Source organism: Schistocerca piceifrons, chromosome 11 (genome assembly GCF_021461385.2).
Source record: "Schistocerca piceifrons isolate TAMUIC-IGC-003096 chromosome 11, iqSchPice1.1, whole genome shotgun sequence".
NCBI lineage: Eukaryota > Metazoa > Arthropoda > Insecta > Orthoptera > Acrididae > Schistocerca > Schistocerca piceifrons.
This window is the reverse complement of record NC_060148.1, coordinates 165756647-165777701: the sequence shown is the minus strand read 5'-3', so window position 1 is coordinate 165777701 and position 21055 is coordinate 165756647. Positions and strand designations below refer to the sequence as shown.

The window sequence follows — 21055 nt, the reverse complement described above, 5'->3', positions numbered from 1 at the left end:
TTCTGGTCAGGTTTATTTAGGAGTGTCCATCACTGTGTGTTGCACTGTCAAGAGTGCCAGAGGAGAAAGGCAGTTCCTCAGAAACCACCTGGCTGACTCATATCAATTCCACCAGCCAAACACCTTTCCAGCATGTTGCATGTTGGGATTGACCTCCTTGGACGATTTCCAACGTCTGCTAATGGCAATAGGTGCCATTACAAAAGCCGTGAAAACAGCCGAAGCATTCGAGGTAGCCAAATTCATTGCAGAAAACATTGTATTAAAACACGGTGCCCCAAGGTTGTTAATTACGGATTGAGGGAAAGTTTTTCAACCAAATCTTGTGACAGATAAACTGTCGGTGCAGAATTACTCATCACATGACGACTGCCTACCATCCACAAACTAACGGGCTTACTGAACGACTTAATAAGACATTGGCCGAGACGCTATCAATGTTCATCAATGTTGAGCAGAGCAACTGGGATGAGTTGCTACCTTTCATGACGTTTGCCTACAACACTGTCAAACAAGACACCACAGGATTTACGCCATTCTTCCTGGTGCATGGGCATGATGCGACTACAATGATGGACACTGTGTTTCCGTTACATCCTGATGACGTGGACGACGACGACTACACTGGCCAAGTGTTAACCAGAGCTGAGGAAGCTCGGCAGTTAGCTCGACTCCGCACGCTGCAGGCTCAAGAAAACGATTGTCGAAGGTATGACGAAAGCCACCACCCTGTTGTCTACCAGCCCGTCTGGATCTTCACTCCTATTCGGAAGGTCGGTCTCTCTGAGAAGCTCCTCAGGCACTACTTTGGACCTTGTACAGTTTTAAGACAGTTGTCTTATGTTACTTATGAAGTTGAAGATTTCGACCCTGACAAGACGATGAAAGATCTGAGATATGGTCCACGTCCTTCAAATAAAGCCCTATAAGGATCCTGCAACCCAGGATAAATTCGAAGCTCCAGCGACATGCAACAAGCGGAACGGTGATGAAGAGCATAGCGGTAAAGAAAGTTCTAAGAAGATCACCACCAGGGCGAACATAAGTCATCGGGAGTCAGTATGTAGGACCGATGACTCGTTCCCAGACTAGGAGGACATAACACCGAGATGCTGTCGCAGAAGCTGATTATCACAGTCACTGTGGTGAAGTGGTTATGATACTAGACTGTTGCATGAAGGGTCGTGAGTTCAAAACTCACCTGAACTCTAAAATTTTAATTTCTACATGCAGTTCGAGTACATTCTAGAAGTATCCACAATTGGCAAGAATCATTGTACTGGAATGTTCTATAACTGTATACATACCGTATGTGTTCCGGCCGGAGGCAATTCACTCTGTGCTCTTGTAAGTGCAAGTGCTGAATAAACCTTAGTTAAGTGAAGTTAGTGTTTGTCATTTATCTAATTACACCTTCTTCTACGTGACAATATCATTGTCTACGGGTCTGGAGAAATTGCCACTGCGTCTTTATACTGTCTTCGTCAGACAAGAGGTTAGTTTGTAAGTGTTTTGATGAACTTAACTGCTTTAGTGAGATTGTTCTTGCAAATGTGAAACATCCCCCATTGAGTGGCTTTCATTACACAAAATATTAGCAATACTACTCTGACAATTACATTGCTTGTAATCAGTGACAGCAAAAATGTTTAATAATCACCATGATTTTGCAGATGGAGTTCCGACCCTGATTACTGGTTGCTGTACGTATTTATCCACATCAAGGCTCGTGAGAGAGAATCATGAAGATTCAAGACAACTCTTAGAGGACTTGCAGTGTAAAAGTGCCATAATTGTGTAACAAGTGTGCAGAATGAGTGAATGAACTGTGTTTAATGGAAGTTGTTATGTGATTTTAAAGGAATTATAAATAAATGTTAAATACAGTGAGTGAATAATGAAAATCTCGTTTTTCCCATGTTAAGCCGTCCTATACCTGTAAATTTTCTGCCATGTTAATTATTGGTAAAGACTTACTTGTTGGAGAGTGACATGCTGTCAACCCCCCTCCCCCCCCCCTTCCCCCCAATCTTGGTATGGTGACACTGAACTGTAACATAACCTAAGATCTAGACTATGCATTTTAAGGCTGTTGATATGGAAGTGGGAAGTATTTATCTTCTAGTTAACTCAGGAATAGGTTAAGTGCAGTACTTGAAGGTAACACAGGAAAAGCTTGCTTGCGTAGGTGGTTGTAGTGTCGGCAAAAAGAACTTGTGTGTGCAGATGGCATGCAGAACAACAAGAGTAAATTTTTTCTCCAGTCTTGAACTGCATCGGAACAAAAGTGAGGCTTTGGTATGACTCAATAATATTGTTTTCGTTTCATTACACTTATACATATGTCAGAGTTCAGCTGTGTTAACATTGCAAAGTCCTGTAGGCATGTGTAGTATTAACCACAATTGTCATATTGAAAGCAGAATGAAACATTTTTTAGGTTACTTGTCTCCAAATGATATTTTCAGGGGAAAAAGACAATGTTGCTTATTACTGTTTTAATATATTTAGAGTCACAGCTGTGTTTAAACCAACCACAACTGGTGCTGGATGTGCATGTCTTCATGTATGTCATGCATGTATGAAATAAGTGTGTAGAATGAGTGGTCTCTGCCTCAAAATTGTTCATTACTGTGCATACATTTACAAAACTAAATATGTGTTTTCCAACAGACCGAAACTAACGTAACAAAGAAACACAGTCTTGCAAGTGATATAAGTGGTCCGTATTATCCATCTTTTGGTGCTGGAGATGTAACCCACATTTATGCCAACAGTGAAATACTTGCAGTAAACGAAAAATATCTGCAACAAAAGATCAAAAAAATTAAATTTTAGCAAGCCCAACGTGTATGCCAAATGATTTCTGTGTGAGCATTTATAGTTTAAGGATTATGCTCTGCAATACTATATGCTGATCCGTCAACACGATATTGAACAATCATATCTTAGTGCAATACATTAAACACTTAACTTTGGACAGTTACAAAGTGAAACAAAAGCCAAACATTTCATTTCACTCATGTTCCTAGTTATCTCTCATACATCCTAAATAACTTATTCCTGCAAAAATTATTCTTAACATGAATTACGAAACATCAGAATACTCACATATTTTACATTTTGCTAGGCATTATACAGTTACGAGGTCTTTTTGTGTTGAAAGTGACCCGTTACTTGCATGTAATCAAAATACAAATAAGTTCACAAGTTTCTACATGGCAACATGTGCACAAGAAGAGTAAATAGTTTCCTCTACATATTTGACACAAATACTCACATATTTTACATTTTGCTAGGAATCATACAGTTGTGCAGTCTTGTTTGGTTGTGTTGAAAGTTCCTAGTTACCTCTATGTAATCAAATGCAACTATGCTGCTTATGAACAGTTTAAGACTGTACTGTGTTCTGATGCTGTGTCACTTACCAGCAACAGTGTCTAATCACAAGTACCATTCACATTCAGAAATATTAGTTTCTGTATATGTGATGGCTTGAAATGGGTTTTATCATTTATTAAATATCCTGTTATTAGGAAACACCCTCTCACAAGGTGCAGAAGTTGCAACGACATTGAATCTCTTGCACTACTTTTGCGGTGGCTGGGTAAATGTACTGATTTTGTCTCCACCATGCCAGGGGATCCTCATTTCTACTGATGGCTGAGCTGTCAACATATCTTTGGACCTCTACAATAGCACGGCTGTACTGTCCCCCGTGGCCGTGCATGTTTCACTAACTCACCAAATATGCCCCACACAGAGAAGGACTCGGTTGTCAGATTATTTGGCTCAGCAGGTTGTTGTGAAGGTTGAATACCTTCTGGTCTACATTCTTCTAGTTTCTGGGCAACAATATAAACTAACTGTTTCTTCGTGTCATCTGCTGCTGTTGGTTCTGAAATGCCAGCAATGTGAAGCGTGGATCCAGCAGAGTGGCAAGGGCAATGGATTTGCTCTGCTGAAGATTCTGAAACCTGTTGTAAGTCCCTCTTTCAGTGCATTAACAACTTTCGTTGAAATTTCTTGTAACTGCATTTTGGCAACTCCATCACACACTGCCAGAAGGTCACATGTCAGAACCTGAAAATTGAGACAAATATACTAAAAACTACACAACACATAAGAAAAGTATGCAATAAAATGACATTGAACTTATATGAGTCAAGTAAAGTAAATTATTAACTTACTAAGCTGTGACTCGGATAGTCTTCTGCACTGAGCTGCCTCGAAACCTGTTCGAATGGTTTCAAAATCGAACAGAGTTCGAAGCAGATTTCCCACTCATCATTTGACAGTGATGGGAGTTCTGTGGGCCAGTTACAAAGGTTAACTGTAATTTTTACTGCCTCTGATAATCTAACAAGATGTTCCAACATAAACAGGGTGGATTCCATCTTGTGGGCAAGCCCTGTATCAATTTCTTAATGTTTACTTTGTCACTGTTCTGTTGGCATGTTAAGAGCCACTCTGTTGCACTTATCATTCTTTTAAAAAACCTACAATTGTCTTCACTATCTGGTGGACTTCCTGAATGTTGTTAAGCGCATCTTGCACAGCTAAATTAAACATACGGACATAACAACTAAAATGTTTTCACTTGAGAAGGGTGGAAACTGCATTTTTCACATTTGGTGCATTGTCTGACTGCCATTAAAATTTTGCCACCAAGACTATGTTTATCTGAAAGGACTGCATTCCAGCAGTACAGACTGTAATTTGAAGTGTTCAGTTATGAAGTGTCCAGTCATAGGCATTGTAAGCTGATGTCCAACAATCTGTTGTTAAACAGATTGTCTTCATACCTAGCAGCTTTTTATGTACTTTCTCATTTGCTTCGGCATATGCTGCTGGCAACATTACTTACGTTACAGCCCTTCTACTTGGGATTTCATAAGCGGGATTCAGTGCACGGACAAAACTACGGAATACCAGGTCATTTACAACAGAGAAGGGTTGATACTCTTTTGTAAACAGACCCATTAATTTGCTGTCGACCTTCCTTTGAATCAGTCCCATCTTCTTGGGGACATATTCCCTGATGGCTATCCGATGCTGTGATGTGGAACTGCTTCCCCCAGTGTCCTGCTGCTGTTGTACCTCCTTCTGGCAGCTATGCTGCAGGAGAGGCTTCACCTATAAAGCAGTAAGTTTAACATCAACATACAGATTGTGTCACCAACACAGGCAGGATGTGCATCCAGAGTACAGTTTGCTTTCCAAGTACTGTATGCTGATGACATGACACTCATCACTGGTGGAGAAAATCAGCTAGATGTCTTAAAATACAACAACGTTTTAACTGAATTGGGCAGTGACTGGTCAGGGCCAATCATTTATCTACAAATAAAATAAAAACTGAAGTATTTTACTTCACATAAAGGAACTGAAGCAAGACACAAAGCGTGTGAAATTACTTACATAAAAACTCACATGGGATAAGCCTACAAATTATCTGTGTGGTAAACTTACTAGTACTCTCTTCCTACTGCACAACATGAGACACATTGTTAGTAAACATTTATTAATTTTTGCATATTTTGCTTTCTTTCATGCACAATTGCAGTATAGAATATTATTTTGGGGTAGCTCAGTGAGTACGAGTACCATCTTCAAGTGGCAGAAGAAAGCAGTTAGATGTATATTACATCTAGCACCGAGACAAAGCTGCGAAAAACACTTTAAAGAACTCAAGGTAACTATGGCTAGTATGTCTATCTGCAACCGGTTAACATGTGCTAAAGAAAATATTAAGAATTTTAATTTAAGATACCAAATCCATGCCCACAACACCCGAAATAATACTAACTTAGATCTTCATACTCAAGACTGACATTAACCCATACGAACATTAATAATCATAATTTCTATGACTGAAAGCGATATATGAACAAATAGTTTGAAGCATACCATAGAAGTGTGGTTCAAATGTATGTTGTACTACTCCAATGCTGAGTTTCTAAACAGTGACACACACACACACACACACACACACACACACACACACACACACACACACACAGCGAGAGAGAGAGAGAGATGTGCAGTAGCAGTAAGCAGGTGGTAACTACATAATGAAGTACATCTATATGTGTGTGACAGTAATGTCCAAGCATTCACACATTTTTCTTCGTGGTACTTAAGATAACCATAATTATATAGATACTTTTGTATAAAATGAGATAAATGTAATGTACTACTACTACTACTACTACTACTACTACGTCTACTGCTATTATGTTAACACTGTAGTGCCAATGTAAGTATGATTATTCTATTATTACCATTATTTTAACATATGAATCTACTTGTCCTGTGCATGACTACTTATGTAATTATATTTTGCTTTTATGTCTGTGGTTTTTAGGGCGCAAAACTTCTATGGTCATTAGCGCCCAGCCCGTGACGTAGGAAACAGGAAAAAAACGAAATTTAAAATCAGCAGCAAGGGGAACAAAATCATAAAATTTGAGAAACTAAAGGCAGAAGGAATGCTTAAAAATCCGCTATAGAAGGGGGTTGGTTGTCCCCAAAAAAAAAAAAAAAATCAAATGACTGACGTCATTTCACTGTCACTAATAAACTGTAGAACGCGGGCAGCTGAGCGCGTGTCATCTGCTAAAATCAACGATAGATCAGGCGACAGCTGTAGATGGGAGCGTAACGGATTAAAATAGGGGCATTCAATTAAAAGGTGTCTAACCGTCCACAGCTGAGAGCAGTGGGGACAGAGTGGGGGAGGATCGCCGCTTAAAAGATGTCGATGGCTAAAAAGACAGTGCCCTATCCGGAGTCTAGCTAAAATTACCTCCTCCCGACGACGCGTTCGGGAGGAAGAGGTCCAAGCGCAAGGAAGGGCTTTCACTTCCCGCAATTTATTATGGGGAAGTGTTGACCAATGCGCATGCCATAAATGAGCAACTTGGCGACATAAACCGCTCCGTAGATCGGTAAACGGACGAGACTGAATAGCTGGCCGAGGAAGAGAGACTGCAGCCTTTGCCGCTGTATCGGCCGCCTCATTCCCACAGATACCAGCGTGTCCCGGGAGCCAGAGGAACGCCACTGAGACGCCCCCCAGGTGTAGCAAGCGCAGACAGTCCTGAATCCGGTGGACCAGAGGGTGCTCAGGGTAAAGAGCTTGGAGACTGAGGAGAGAGCTGAGAGAATCTGAGCAGATTACGTACTGTATCCGCTGATGGCGGCGGATGTAGTGGACAGCCTGGAGAACAGCGTAAAGCTCCGCAGTATAAACCGAACACTGGTCGGGAAGCCGAAAGTGATTTGGGGTGTCGCCAACAATATAGGCACTCCCTACACCTAACGATGTTTTCGAGCCATCGGTGTAAATAAATGTGGCTTCCGTCATTTGTGCACATAGAGCAGCAAATGCCCGACGGTAAACAAGTGTAGGGGTACCATCCTTGGGAAATTGACATAGGTCTCTGAGCAAGTCGATCCGGGGACGGAGCCAAGGCGGTGCTGTACCCCAAGTTGTCAAGAAGGTTTTAGGAAAGCGGAAGGAGAGAGAATGGAGCAGTTGACGGAAGCGGACTCCCGTGGGTAGTAGGGAGGAGGAGCGGCCTGCATACCCTATATCAAAGGAGGCGTCGAAAAAAAGGTCATGGGCTGGATTAGCAGGCATGGAAGACAGATGGCTAGCATAACGACTCAGAAGGACTGCTCGCCGATTGGACAGCGGAGGTTCAGCAGTCTCAGCATAAAGGCATTCCACAGGGCTGGTGTAAAAAGCTCCGGACACTAAACGTAATCCATGGTGGTGAATAGAGTCGAGACGCCGAAGAATAGACGGCCGAGCAGAGGAGTAGACTATGCTTCCATAGTCCAATTTCGAGCGCACTAAGGCGCGATAGAGGCGGAGAAGGACCACTCGGTCCGCTCCCCAGGAGGTACCATTCAGGACACGGAGGGTGTTAAGGGAACGCAGACAGCGAGCCGAAAGATAGGAAACGTGGGAGGACCAGCACAGTTTTCTGTCAAACATAAGACCCAAGAATTTAGCGACGTCGGAAAACGGAAGGTTGACAGGACCTAGATGTAAGGAGGGCGGAAGAAACTCCTTACGTCACCAAAAATTAACACAAACGGTCTTACTAGGTGAGAAACGGAAGCCGGTTTCGATGCTCCACGAGTGGAGGCGATCAAGACATCCTTGAAGACGTCTTTCAAGAAGGCTGGTCCGTTGAGAGCTGTAGTAGATCGCAAAATCGTCCACAAAGAGGGAGCCCGAGACATCAGGAAGGAGACAATCCATAATTGGATTAATGGCGATGGCAAACAGTACAACACTCAGCACGGAGCCCTGAGGGACCCCGTTTTCTTGGGAGAAAGTACGGGAGAGAGTAGTGTTCACCCGCACCCTAAATGCGCGCTCTGCCATAAATTCGCGAAGAAAAAGGGGCAGCCGGCCTCGAAAGCCCCAAGAGAACAGTGTGCGGAGGATGCCTGTCCTCCAACAGGTATCGTATGCTCTCTCCAGATCAAAAAATATTGCTACCGTTTGGCGTTTCAGGAGAAAATTGTTCATGATATAAGTGGAGAGAGCAACAAGATGGTCAACGGCAGAACGATGCTTTCGGAATCCGCATTGGGCTGGTGTTAAAAGACTGCGGGATTCCAGCCACCAAGCTAAACGGTAATTCACCATACGTTCCAAAACCTTACAGACACTACTCGTGAGAGAAATGGGGCGATAGCTAGAGGGGAGATGTTTGTCCTTTCCAGGTTTCGGAAAGGGAACGAGAATAGCTTCCCGCCATCGCCTGGGAAAGGTACTGTCGGTCCAAATTCGATTGTAAAGGCGAAGGAGGTAACGCAGGCTATGGGTTGATAAATCCAGCAATATTTGGACATGGATACCATCCGGTCCTGGGGCGGAGGAGCGAGAAGAAGAGAGGGCATGTTGGAGTTCCCGCATGGAGAAAACATATTGTAGCTTTCGTGATTTTGAGAGGAGAAAGCAAGATGTCGCACTTCCGCTGCACGTTTCTTCGGGAGAAACGCTGGCGGGTAATTTGAAGAGCTCGAAATCTCAGCAAAGTGCTGACCCAATGAGTTAGAAATTTCGACGGGGTCCACTAAGGTATCATGCGCGACAGTGAGCCCAGAGACCGGGGAGAAACTAGGCGCACCTGAGAACCGTCGAAGCCGACTCCAAACTTCCGAGGAGGGAGTGAAGGTGTTAAATGAGCTAATAAAGAATTTCCAGCTTGCCTTCTTGCTATTGCGGATGACGCGACGGCATCGCGCACGGAGCTGCTTATATCGGATACAGTTGGACAAAGTTGTATGGTGACGGAAAATGCGAAGAGCACGTCATCGCTCACGTATTGCGTCACGGCATGCCTCGTTCCACCAAGGAACTGGGGGGCGCCGGGGCAATTCGGAGGTGCGTGGTATTGAACGTTCCGCAGCTGTGAGAATAACGTCGGTAACATGTGTGACCTCATCGTCGACGCTGGGAAAGCGATGGTCATCGAATGTCGCTAGAGACGAAAAAAGTGTCCAATCGGCTTGGGCAAACTTCCAGCGTCGCGAGCGCATATATGGCAGTTGAGGCTGCAGTCTAAGAACACATGGAAAGTGGTCACTCGAGTGTGTATCAGCAAGGGCGAACCATTCGAAGTGCCGAGCTAGCGGAACAGTACCGACCGCAAGGTCCAAACGAGATAAATTTGTCGTGGAGGCAGACAAAAATGTGGGGACCCCAGTGTTGAGGCAGACTAGATCCGCTTGGTGGAAGACGTCTAGCAATAGTGAGCCACGTGGACAAGGATGTGGAGATCCCCAAAGCGGGTGGTGGGCATTGAAGTCCCCAACCAGCAAATAGGGGGGTGGAAGCTGACCAAGAAGATGAAGGAGATCAGCTCGTGCCATTGGTGTGGATGATGGAATGTATACCGTACAAAGAGAGAACGTGTATCCAGAAAGGTAAAGACGGACGGCGACAGCTTGGAAGGAACTGTTTAAGGGGATTTGGTGATAATGGAGAGTATCGTGGAGCAGAATCATGAGTCCTCCATGGGCTGGAGTGCCTTCAACAGAGGGGAGGTCATATCGGACGGACTGAAAATGAGGGAGAACAAAGCGGTCATGGGGACGCAGCTTTGTTTCCTGAAGACAGAAGATGACCGGCAAGTAGGATCGTAAGAGGATCGACAATTCATCCCGATTGGCTCGAATGCCGCGGATATTCCAGTGGATAATGGACATAGGGTGAACAGAAAATGGAGGAACGTGACCAAGGGTGCTGTCAACTCAACGACTGCTCAGAGCTTGCGACCGACAGCATGGAATGGCATTCAGTCGAAGGCAGAAGATCCTGATCCATAGGTTGGTCAGGAGCAGCTCCTGCCACCAACGATCGGCCAGTTGACCGGCCACCAGCAGTGCGCCTTGGCGACACAGAAGACGGCCGAGGGCGATTTCCGCCAGGTGGTGCTGTAGATGGGACACGCCTTGGCGGAGAAGGAGAGGAGCTGTGTTTCTTCGTAGCCTTCTTGGAAGTATGATGTTTAGATGGAGGAGGAACCGATGGTTGTGAAGTTGCGGTACGTAAAAACTCTTCACGAGAATGCTCTTTTTTCGAAGACTTGGCGTCTGACTTTTGGGCTCGAGATTTAGCAGAACCCGACGAAGGGTGAGCCATAGAGAGGGCAGGCGAAAGTGGTGAGGTTGAACGGGCGATCTTTGCGCTGGCCGATCTGACGACCGTGGTACTAAAGGTGAGGTCGCAAGTCTGCGTGGCCGCCTCCTTTGTTGGCCGAGGAGAAGCAAGGACAGTGCTGTATTTTCCTTTCTGAGGCACAGTGGGCTGTCGACTGGCGAGTAACTTTCGAGCAGCAAAGGTCGACACCTTTTCCTTCACTCTTATTTCCTGGATGAGTTTTTCGTCCTTAAAAACGGGGCAATCTCGAGAGGAAGCAGCGTGGTCACCCATACAGTTGATGCAGCAAGGGGATGGAGGTGGACAAGCACCCTCATGGGCATCCTTGCCACACGTAACACATTTGGCCGGATTGGAACAGGACTGGCTGGTGTGATTGAACCGCTGACATCGATAGCAACGCGTAGGGTTTGGGACATAAGGGCGAACGGAAATTATCTCATAGCCTGCTTTGATTTTTGATGGGAGTTGAACTTTGTCAAATGTCAAGAAGACAGTGCGGGTTGGAATGATGTTCGAGTCAACCCTTTTCATAACCCGATGAACAGCCGTGACGCCCTGGTCAGACAGGTAGTGCTGAATTTCGTCGTCAGACAATCCATCGAGGGAGCGTGTATAAACGACTCCACGCGAGGAATTTAAAGTACGGTGCGGTTCCACCCGGACAGGGAAGGTGTGGAGCAGAAAAGTACGCAGCAATTTTTGAGCCTGGAGGGCAGTGTGTGTTTCCAACAACAGGGTGCCATTCCGTAATCTGGAACAAGACTTTACAGGACCCGCAATTGCGTCGACACCTTTCTGAATAATGAAAGGGTTGACCGTGGAAAAGTCGTGACCTTTGTCAGACAGAGAAACAACAAGGAACTGTGGCAACGATGGAAGAACCGTCTGTGGCTGAGACTCAGTGAACTTACGTTTGTGAGCAGACATAGTGGAAGGTGAGGAAACCATTGCGGAAGAATCCCCAATGATTACCGGCGTCTCCGATGGCGCGCTCCTCCCTTGTGGGGGCCCTCTCTGAGGGCACACCCGCCTTAGGTGATTGTTCACACCTCAGGTCACACCTCCCGACAAACGGACGGAGGGACCAATCGGCACTTTCGGAAGGTATCAGCTTGGGTAATCACCCCTCCCTGGGCCTGGCCGTTACCAGGGGGTACGTACGTGTCCTACCTGTCTACCCGGGGCGGGGAATTACGCGTTACCCCGTCACCGGCTACACATGGAAGTGCGTGGGTCGGCCTTCAGACACGCACAGGGAGGAAATTGAGACAGGGAAAGGAAAGAAGAGAGGTCTCAAACGCCGCAGCGGAGAAAAGGGTAAAGAGGAGAGGTAAAGAGGAGAGGTAAAGAGGAGAGGTAAAGAGGAGAGGTAAAGAGGAGAGGTAAAGAGGAGAGGTAAAGAGGAGAGGTAAAGAGGAGAGGTAAAGAGGAGAGGTAAAGAGGAGAGGTAAAGAGGAGAGGTAAAGAGGAGAGGTAAAGAGGAGAGGTAAAGAGGAGAGGTAAAGAGGAGAGGTAAAGAGGAGAGGTAAAGAGGAGAGGTAAAGAGGAGAGGTAAAGAGGAGAGGTAAAGAGGAGAGGTAAAGAGGAGAGGTAAAGAGGAGAGGTAAAGAGGAGAGGTAAAGAGGAGAGGTAAAGAGGAGAGGTAAAGAGGAGAGGTAAAGAGGAGAGGTAAAGAGGAGAGGTAAAGAGAAGAGGTAAAGAGAAGAGGTAAAGAGAAGAGGTAAAGAGAAGAGGTAAAGAGAAGAGGTAAAGAGAAGAGGTAAAGAGAAGAGGTAAAGAGAAGAGGTAAAGAGAAGAGGTAAAGAGAAGAGGTAAAGAGAAGAGGTAAAGAGAAGAGGTAAAGAGAAGAGGTAAAGAGAAGAGGTAAAGAGAAGAGGTAAAGAGAAGAGGTAAAGAGAAGAGAAGGACGAAGAAAGATGAAGACATACAAGCAAGGAAGGCGAGGAGTGCGGTACATTTACAAGCGTCCGTCTCCGGACGTAGGCACAAACCACACTCCCAGAGGGGGAGAAAGGGAAGGAAAGAGCCAGAGGTGAGGGGGGGGGGGGCGAAGATGGGGGATGGGGAAGGATACGGAAAGGGAAGGTATGCAGCCCGGAAAGGAAGGAAGGCCACATTAGCTCGGGGTCCCGTGCTCGCTACACACGTATCCACAAAAGAGCTATGGATCCCCTGGGTGATATATGTGCAATGTAAACCTTTCCTCACGCCACTTCAAGATTGAGATCTTATACAACAGTAGGCCTAATTAGGAGTCAAGTGAAATACAATACAATACACCATTCAGATTTTAAATTACATCGTACTACACTCGATGTTAATTTCGTACGATGAAAATCAAATCGCAGACTTGAGTTCCACTACACAGCAACAGACGTGGAACTAGAAAGTGAAAACTGTTTTGTAAATAGTGTCTGACGCAGTTTGAAGTGAATATCCATGTTCTATTTTAAATAGAGCGGGCTCGTGGGTTGCTTTGCAGCCTGTTACACAACGCTATATATTTTTAATTCGAATTTTATACTTAAAAATGAAATCAGAAGCCGAGATCTTCACTGTAATTAAGGTAATGTCATATGTATTCTAGCAGCAATTGCGCAATTTCCATAGGAAATGAATGTATTGGAAGAAATTATAAGTGTTTCCCTCAGTCTGTGTTGTAATAACAGTGCGCAAATCTTGGTAAGGCCGGTATTATACTATCAAATTTCTTTGTCAAAGATTTGATCAAAGATGTGATCAAATATTCCGTCAAATATATTTGACAAAGATCTTTGACGTAGCGCTAGAAGGGATATTACACTGTCATTAAATTTTTCATCAAAGTTAAAGATGGCTGACAACAACTTGTTATTAACCGTAGCAGTTGCACTTGCCGCAATTCCATTGTGTGCACATGCGGAAAAGAAGTGGGCGGAAAAAAAGGAACCATACATACGAGGTTGACAGTGTTAAATTCCTGGGATTGTAACTTGATTCAGTTGGGAGGAACACACCACAGAACTGCAGAAACGCCTTAACAAATCTGTATTTGCAATTCGAGTGTTAGCAGACATAGGCAATATAAAAATGGAAAAGCTTGCATACTTTGCCTCCTTTAATTCCATAATGTCATATGGTATATTTTGGGGTAAATCTTCAAGTCAAAAGTTTTCAGAGTCCAAAAGCGTGTAATACGTATTATTTGTAGAGTAAATTCACGGACGTCCTGCAGAAACCTCTTCAAAGAACTGGGTATACTAACTACTGCCTCTCAGTATATTTACTCCTTAATGAAATTTGTCTTAAATAATATATCTCTTTTTCCAACAAACAACTCAGTTCTTATATACAATACCAGGAACAAAAATGATCTGCACAAGGTCTTAAAAGCACTTTAGTTCAAAAAGGGGTCCACTACTCAGGAACACTCATCTTCAATAATTTGCCAGCAAACAAAAAAAAATTAGTTACAAATAAAGATCAGTTTAAAAGGAGCCTGAAAGACATACTAGTGGCCAACTCCTTCTACTCCAGTGACGAAATTTTTAATAGAAACAAATGATGTATTTATTCATACTATTAGTATTGTTATTTCAGCTTAAAAAAAAAATTACATGTTCCACATCCATGAGGATCTCCTCAGCACGGATCTATGGAACGGAAAACTAATCTAATCTGGGTGAAGCCGTGGGTTTTACGACGACACAATAAACGCATTCAACAAAACTTGTTACGTGAGCTTACAGTGGAAGACTTACTTCAGAATGGATCAGCATACATTTCTGTATGTGCTCAGTGAAGTGTATCCTCATATCACAAAGCACAATATTCACTTAGGAACTGCTACATCTTCAGAAGACAGGCTCACTGTAACACTCCGATTCCTGGCTAGAGGAGAGGGTTATGTTAGGATAGGTTAGATTAGGTCAGGTCTCCAATCTTCTTAATCTATATTTGTATTCACGGTGCCTAACTTTGTATAGCGCCTCATTAGCTTCATACATCTCTATTAATTTTGTAGTTGTCGGCACACACCAATTGTATTTACCGTCAATGTTTCTAAAAACACTACAGACGGCAGAACGCTGCAGCAATGCTAGCGCTCCATGTGGTAATACGTGACATTGCAGTGAAGACAAGCGATTTCTTTGATGAAATCTACAGCGAGGCCCTAGATTTGATCAAATATTGGACGACATTTGACAAAGTTCCTATTACACAATCAAATATCTTTGACAAAGAAATTTGACAGTGTAATACCGGGCTAACGGCTGCGGCGAGTGTTTATGTCGAATTCTTATTGGCTACCACGTGGCACTGCCAACATCGCAGCACAATCGAGCAAATTTCAAGTGCCATGGAACGGCGGAAAATTTCAAAGTTCGATGGGGATTATTACTCCTACAAACGCAGATACCAACGAGTTAAAATTTCATAGAGTGGCTGAGATACTAGTTACAGCGCTCCTAGCGGCAACCAACACTAATTCAGCCGCCATGTTCTCCTTAGTCAAAACATTAGGAAAGTGTTACTGTTGTTTGTGTTGGAAGTGTGTCAGCTGTTGTGATATTACTGCAATATTTAACTTTTCTAGTTGACTTTTTTGTTACAAAATATAAAGTCAACATGCCTGCAGTGCGTTCAGCGCTCAACCGCAGCGATAAAACAACAAATATTTCATATTATAAGTAAGTATATTAGTAGCGAAATACGACACACGTTTTTTAATGTTTATTAAAGAGTCATCTGCATTGGAACTGTAATTATGCTTAAGACAAATGCAGGAAAGAAATTTATTTATCGTTGATTACAGATTTCCTTTAAAAGATAAGGAAATTACAAAAAGATGGGTTATACATATGAAGCGAGAAAACTGGTTTCCTACTACAGCCAGTTACCTCTGTTCAGCTCATTTTGAAGAGAAATATATGTTTCCAGAATGAGATTTTCACTCTGCAGCGGAGTATGCGCTGATATGAAACTTCCTGGCAGATAAAAACTGTGTGCCCGACCGAGACTCGAACTCGGACCCTTTGCCTTTCGTGGGCAAGTGCTCTACCACTCTAGAGCACTTGCCCGCGAAAGGCAAAGGTCCCGAGTTCGAGTCTCGGTCAGGCACACAGTTTTTATCTGCCAGGAAGTTTCAGAAATATATGTACCACACAAATGTCCAGAGGCGCCTTTTGTCAACTACTACCTTTAATTTTCCACCACATTTACAAAAGCAAGATAAAGTATTACGACCACAACCCAAAAAGCGATCTTTCGACAATTTGCAAGATAGTGCTGCTACAGTGACATCATTAACACAAAGTAAGTCAATAATTTAATTTTACTCCGTGTTCTTATTACTTTGAATTACATACTTTCTATTATAATCTTATGGTGTGACTCTGTTATAAACTCATGATGTAACTGCATTCTTTCAGTGCCTATCGGACCCACATCTGTTTCTGCTGACCACAATTCCTGTCTACCAAGGCCTAAGAAGTTGAGAACACAATATAACAGAGTACAAGCAGAGAATGTGCGACTAGAGAAGCGGATAAAGCAAATGAAGCAACTTAGTGTACGACACAAAATAAGAATAGTGCAGTTACAGACTTTAGTTGCTGGTTTGAGAAGAGAAGTTCAGTTTCTGATATGTTAAACAGTGAACATGTAGTTGGTTTGTTGAAGGAGCTATTGGAACTTCAGTGCTGTGCTGAAGTATACCATTATTCTCAGCAAATAAGGAAATTTGCCCTGACCCTACACTTTTATTCTGCCAAGGCATACAGCTACTTACGAAAATTTGTGAAATTACCCCACCCAAGAACGCTTCACCGTTGGGCAATGTCAGTGGGTGGCCATCCAGGTTTTACTGAGGAGGGTTTCACTAAAATTGCCTCTGAAGTTGAGAATAGCACAAGAAAAATTTTTGCAACATTGCTGTTTGATGAGATGGCTATTAAGAAGGACCTTGTTTGGGATGGGGAAAAAATAAGAGGTTATGTTGATTTTGGGGAGGGTGGCATAGAAAGTGATGATAGCAAGGCAGCAAAAGAGGCTCTTGTGTTCATGGTCACAGCGCTAAACAGAAATTGGAAAATTCCTGTGGGTTATTGTTTAGTTCACTCCCTATCTTCTACTGTAAAGCTAAATTTGGTACAACAGTATCTCCGAAAACTTGAAGACACTGGTGTTATTATAGTAGCTGTGGTTTGCGATGGTACTGCCACAAATAGATCTTTAATGGCAAATTTAAGGATCAGATGTGATGAACAGGGAGCACAGTGTTGGTTTCCCCACCCTTCAAATAATGATATGAGGATATTTTGCATGTTTGACACAGCTCACATGCTAAAGCTGGCACGTAATTTACTTGCAGAAAAGAATTTTTTGTTAGATGGTACCATTTCTGGCAGTGATAACATAATTAAATGGGAATGTTTTAAAAAGTTAGTGGACTTGCATGAAAGGGAAGGTTTGCATGCTGCAAACAAACTTAGGAGGCAGCAAATTCTGTACCATACTCAAAAAATGAAAGTGGCTTTGGCAGCACAAACCCTTAGCAATTCTGTTGCAAATGCCATGTTGTTCTGCAAAGATTGAGGCATTAAAGAATTTTATGGGTGTGAGACAACAGTTAAATATATCAAAATGTTAGACAGTGCCTTTGATTTATTAAATTCTTGTCACACAATGGGCAAGGGCGCTAAGGCACCAATTTTCAGAGGGAACAGAGAGACAATCTGTAAAAGGATCAATGAATACATTAAGTATTTCAAGCCTTTAAAGCTTTCTCATGGAAGTTCTGTTATTCTGTCTAACAGAAAAATGCCGTTTTATGAACTTATGCTGAATTTAATGAACATAAGGCAAATTGCAGAATTGTATGTTCGGAAAGAAAATGCAGAGCTCAATTATACTTTGACCCGTAGAACAAGTCAAGATAACTTGGAATTATTTTTCTCCAGCATTCGTAGTAGAGGAGGAAACAGAAATAACCCAAATGCTGTGCAGTTTAGATCAGCATACATGAAATGCTTAATTGCACAGATAGAAGGTTCTCAAAATGGCAATTGCCAAGAATCAAATACTAGTATGCTACCTCCTGCTACCGTTCCATCACTTCCTTTTGCTAAGATAAGCCCTGCAGCTGTAGACCATGATTATGTGCCAGATTATGCCTCACTGAGTATGTACTCTGAATATGTCATTGAGTACATAGCTGGAAGTATAGTGAGACAGGTGACAAACAAAATTAACTGTGCTGACTGCTTAGAAGTTATTTTTGCTTGTATTGAGGATAAAAGAACTTGATCAATTGCAGTGAAAGATGTGAAAACCAGTTTAATCAATCCAGCTAATGATGTTAAGCTTTGTAATGTTGCTGAGAAGGTTCTCATAAATAATGACGACATAATCCTGAAATGTCAGAAAAACGTTTTGTTGAGGTTCCAGACAGAAGTGTTGCAATTGGTGAGAGGCTCCATATTTATAAACAATGAACATCTTTTTACAGAAACTGAATTTGGTGAAGAAACCCACTATGTTAAACTGATAAAACTGCTGCTCAAACATTATTTTGTATGTCGAATAAATCACTTATGCAAATCAAAATCATCTGAGCAGAGCGGTAAAGTTGTGAGACAACTATACACGAAGCTTATTTTATTTAAAGGTCATTTAAGACTGAAAAAATACGAATGTCAGTTAAAACATTGTAAAAATTATATGTAAATAAGTTATTTTACTTTTCTTGTAGATTATTATTATTATCGAATTACCATGTTTGTGTTAACTACTTGTAACACATATTTCAAATAATATTCTCGTTCACAGTGTACTGGTTTTTGAGGCTTTGACTGTTTACTTTAAAATAGCGACAAAAAGATCGCATTTCTGCGCCTGTTACTGTTTCTAATAGTTAACCACAGCATGTTTAGAAGTTTCACTGTAATATTCTGGTGGTACCTGCTCTAATTGCATTAATTTATGGGCAACAAGTAACGTTATAGTGGATGCACAGACTTATTTGAGATGTCTTGTAGTGTTATCTACATCAAAAAGTTTCGCCATATTTCGACAAAAACATCCTTTTTGCTGTCAGTGTACACTGAAATCACTGCTGTCTATTGCTTGTTTTAGAAAAAATAAAGCTAGTATGGGCTATTTCAAGTAAGTCAAACGCAGTTACAAGGGGGCGGGACACAGCAGACGAATGCCTTGACTAAAGAAAACATGGCGGACCTATAGCCACTCTATGAAATTTTAACTCGTTGACAGATACCATAGGGAGAAAATAAAATCAAAGTACAATCCTAGCCCCAACAGTAAATTTTCTAAATATCTACTTAAAACACCACACAGCCTAGCATGTTGTTTTCTTGGTATTAACAGCGCTGTTTTGAAAAAGGATGCAGACCAAAAAATACCTAAGGATCCCATAAAACAATCAGTTGTTGCAACATACCTGGCTCAGGCAACACAGGGTCGACGGATCTTGAAGAATTTGTCGCAAAGTTCACCATTATATGCGACCTTTCGACATGTTTCTTCAAGTTCGTCGTGCTGGTTCTGTACGACTTTTTGGCGTAAACCACATTTCGCATACTCTTGATCTAGAATAGCGAAATCATTCCACAATTCGCTCCTCCGTGATCGCTTCATCTCGGTAGAAACAAGAAGTAAACCCTTGCACGATCAGACACGAAATGGAAGAACTATTGGAAATCCTGTCCAACTCTGGGAATTTTCAACTAGCCGTGGAAAATCCCAGTGATGTAGACCCAGCGAGTGGGCTCATTCAAAGCTGCCTATAACATAGGCGTCCGTGGTTCAATTCTTCGACTATACGTCGATCTTGTGAAGCACAAGGTACTTAATAAAACATAACAACCCCGGACATACCACAAATCCCGCCCATTCACCCTCCTCCACATCTATCCAAATGCTAAACGCCGCCCAAGAGCCCATGGTCTGCCTCTGCCACATGTTCCGAACAGGAGTCTAAAGCTAGCGAAATGAGGGATGCTCAACTACCGGACCTACCGATAGATGGCTCTACCAGCTGATTACTATCGTCTATATTGCCCGCCATATTTGAATTTGCCAAGAAGTTTCTCTCGGTCTGTACGGTGTATAAGGAACTAAGGATTATCGAAATGGTGATTTCTTGTTCCGCTTTCAATTGTACGAAGCGATAGAGTAAGGAAAGTGACTTACCATTTCACAGGTAATAGGACTACCGATACAATACGACAACAATACAGACTTTGTGCGTTTGCTAATTCGATGTTTTTGAACAGGTTTCCTCTAAAGCACCCAGAGCTGCTAAAGAAGTGGATTACTTCCGTGAAGCGGAAAGATTTTAAACCTACGTCTTGCAGTTTTCTTTGCGAAAACCTTTTCCGACAAGATGATTACGTAGTGAGCCATGGAACGTGGAGGAAACGTCTCAGACCCGAAGCAGTGCCATCAATTTTTGACTTTCCGACACATTTGATGCCACCAAATAAACAGCCACGACGACATGTTAGGATTTTGAGTGACAACAATGCTTCTCCATTTGAGGTAGCTAATTAATTTCCTTGCTATGTGTGTGGTTTTAACTTTTGTGAATTTATTTCGTACGGACACAAATGGGCTACATAGGTCTAAGCAATGTTGTAATACAGTTCCATATTTTTGTTTTTAGCGTTCTGTCCTGGAATCCGTGCTTGATTTGCCCTCAGCAGAAGCTACTGATTGCGTGGAGAATGTTCTCAATGAGAATTCTTCCGTGGAAAGCATGTCCCATTTATCCAATGCAGAAGCTACGAATTGTGTCGAAATCGTTAGTATAAGGATGTTTTCACACCCCCAAAGTTTTCTTATAATATTTTTTCATCAAGCCTTGAGTTATTTCAATAATATATAACGAAATTATTTCTTTATTTCAGAGTGCAGTTGGTTCTCAAGTAATTGATTGTGATATACAGTCGAAAGTAGAAATGGAAGACAAGGCGACCGAAACTTGCAATTTTTTCTCAGACATTGTGCACGAATTAAAACGTAAACTGAAGTGTCTCTGTGAAAAACTTCGAAGAAGAGAGCAGGAAGTGTTTTCCATGGATGACATCATAAGTTCATTGAAGGAGAAGGGGCATCTTCCTGAGAAGTTACATGACTTCCTCAATCATCAGAAAGGAACACAAGTGGAATTAGTGTGCAGCATATGAATACCTGCAAAAATTAATGCCTCTGACCCATAAATCATTGATTTCCAAAAGGGGGGCAAGTGTCGACTGTGAAACTGGCTTCTTAAAAGATGTTTTTAAGTACATTGATTCGAACCCAATTGTAAGGGACCAGTTCAGCGATTCATGCCTAATTGTAGACAGTGTGGCACTTAGGAAA

General features: G+C 42.5%; 1 long non-coding RNA gene across 1 annotated transcript; it reads right to left on the bottom strand.

The window, feature by feature from the left end:
* Window positions 1–2820: 2820 nt before the first annotated feature.
* LOC124720482 lies at window positions 2821–19600 on the bottom strand. The gene is made up of 3 exons (XR_007006171.1): window positions 19131–19600; window positions 4191–5136; window positions 2821–4083 (listed from the first exon to the last, which is right to left on the bottom strand). It is a non-coding gene; the product is annotated as an uncharacterized LOC124720482 (long non-coding RNA).
* Between the last annotated feature and the right edge of the window lie 1455 nt (window positions 19601–21055).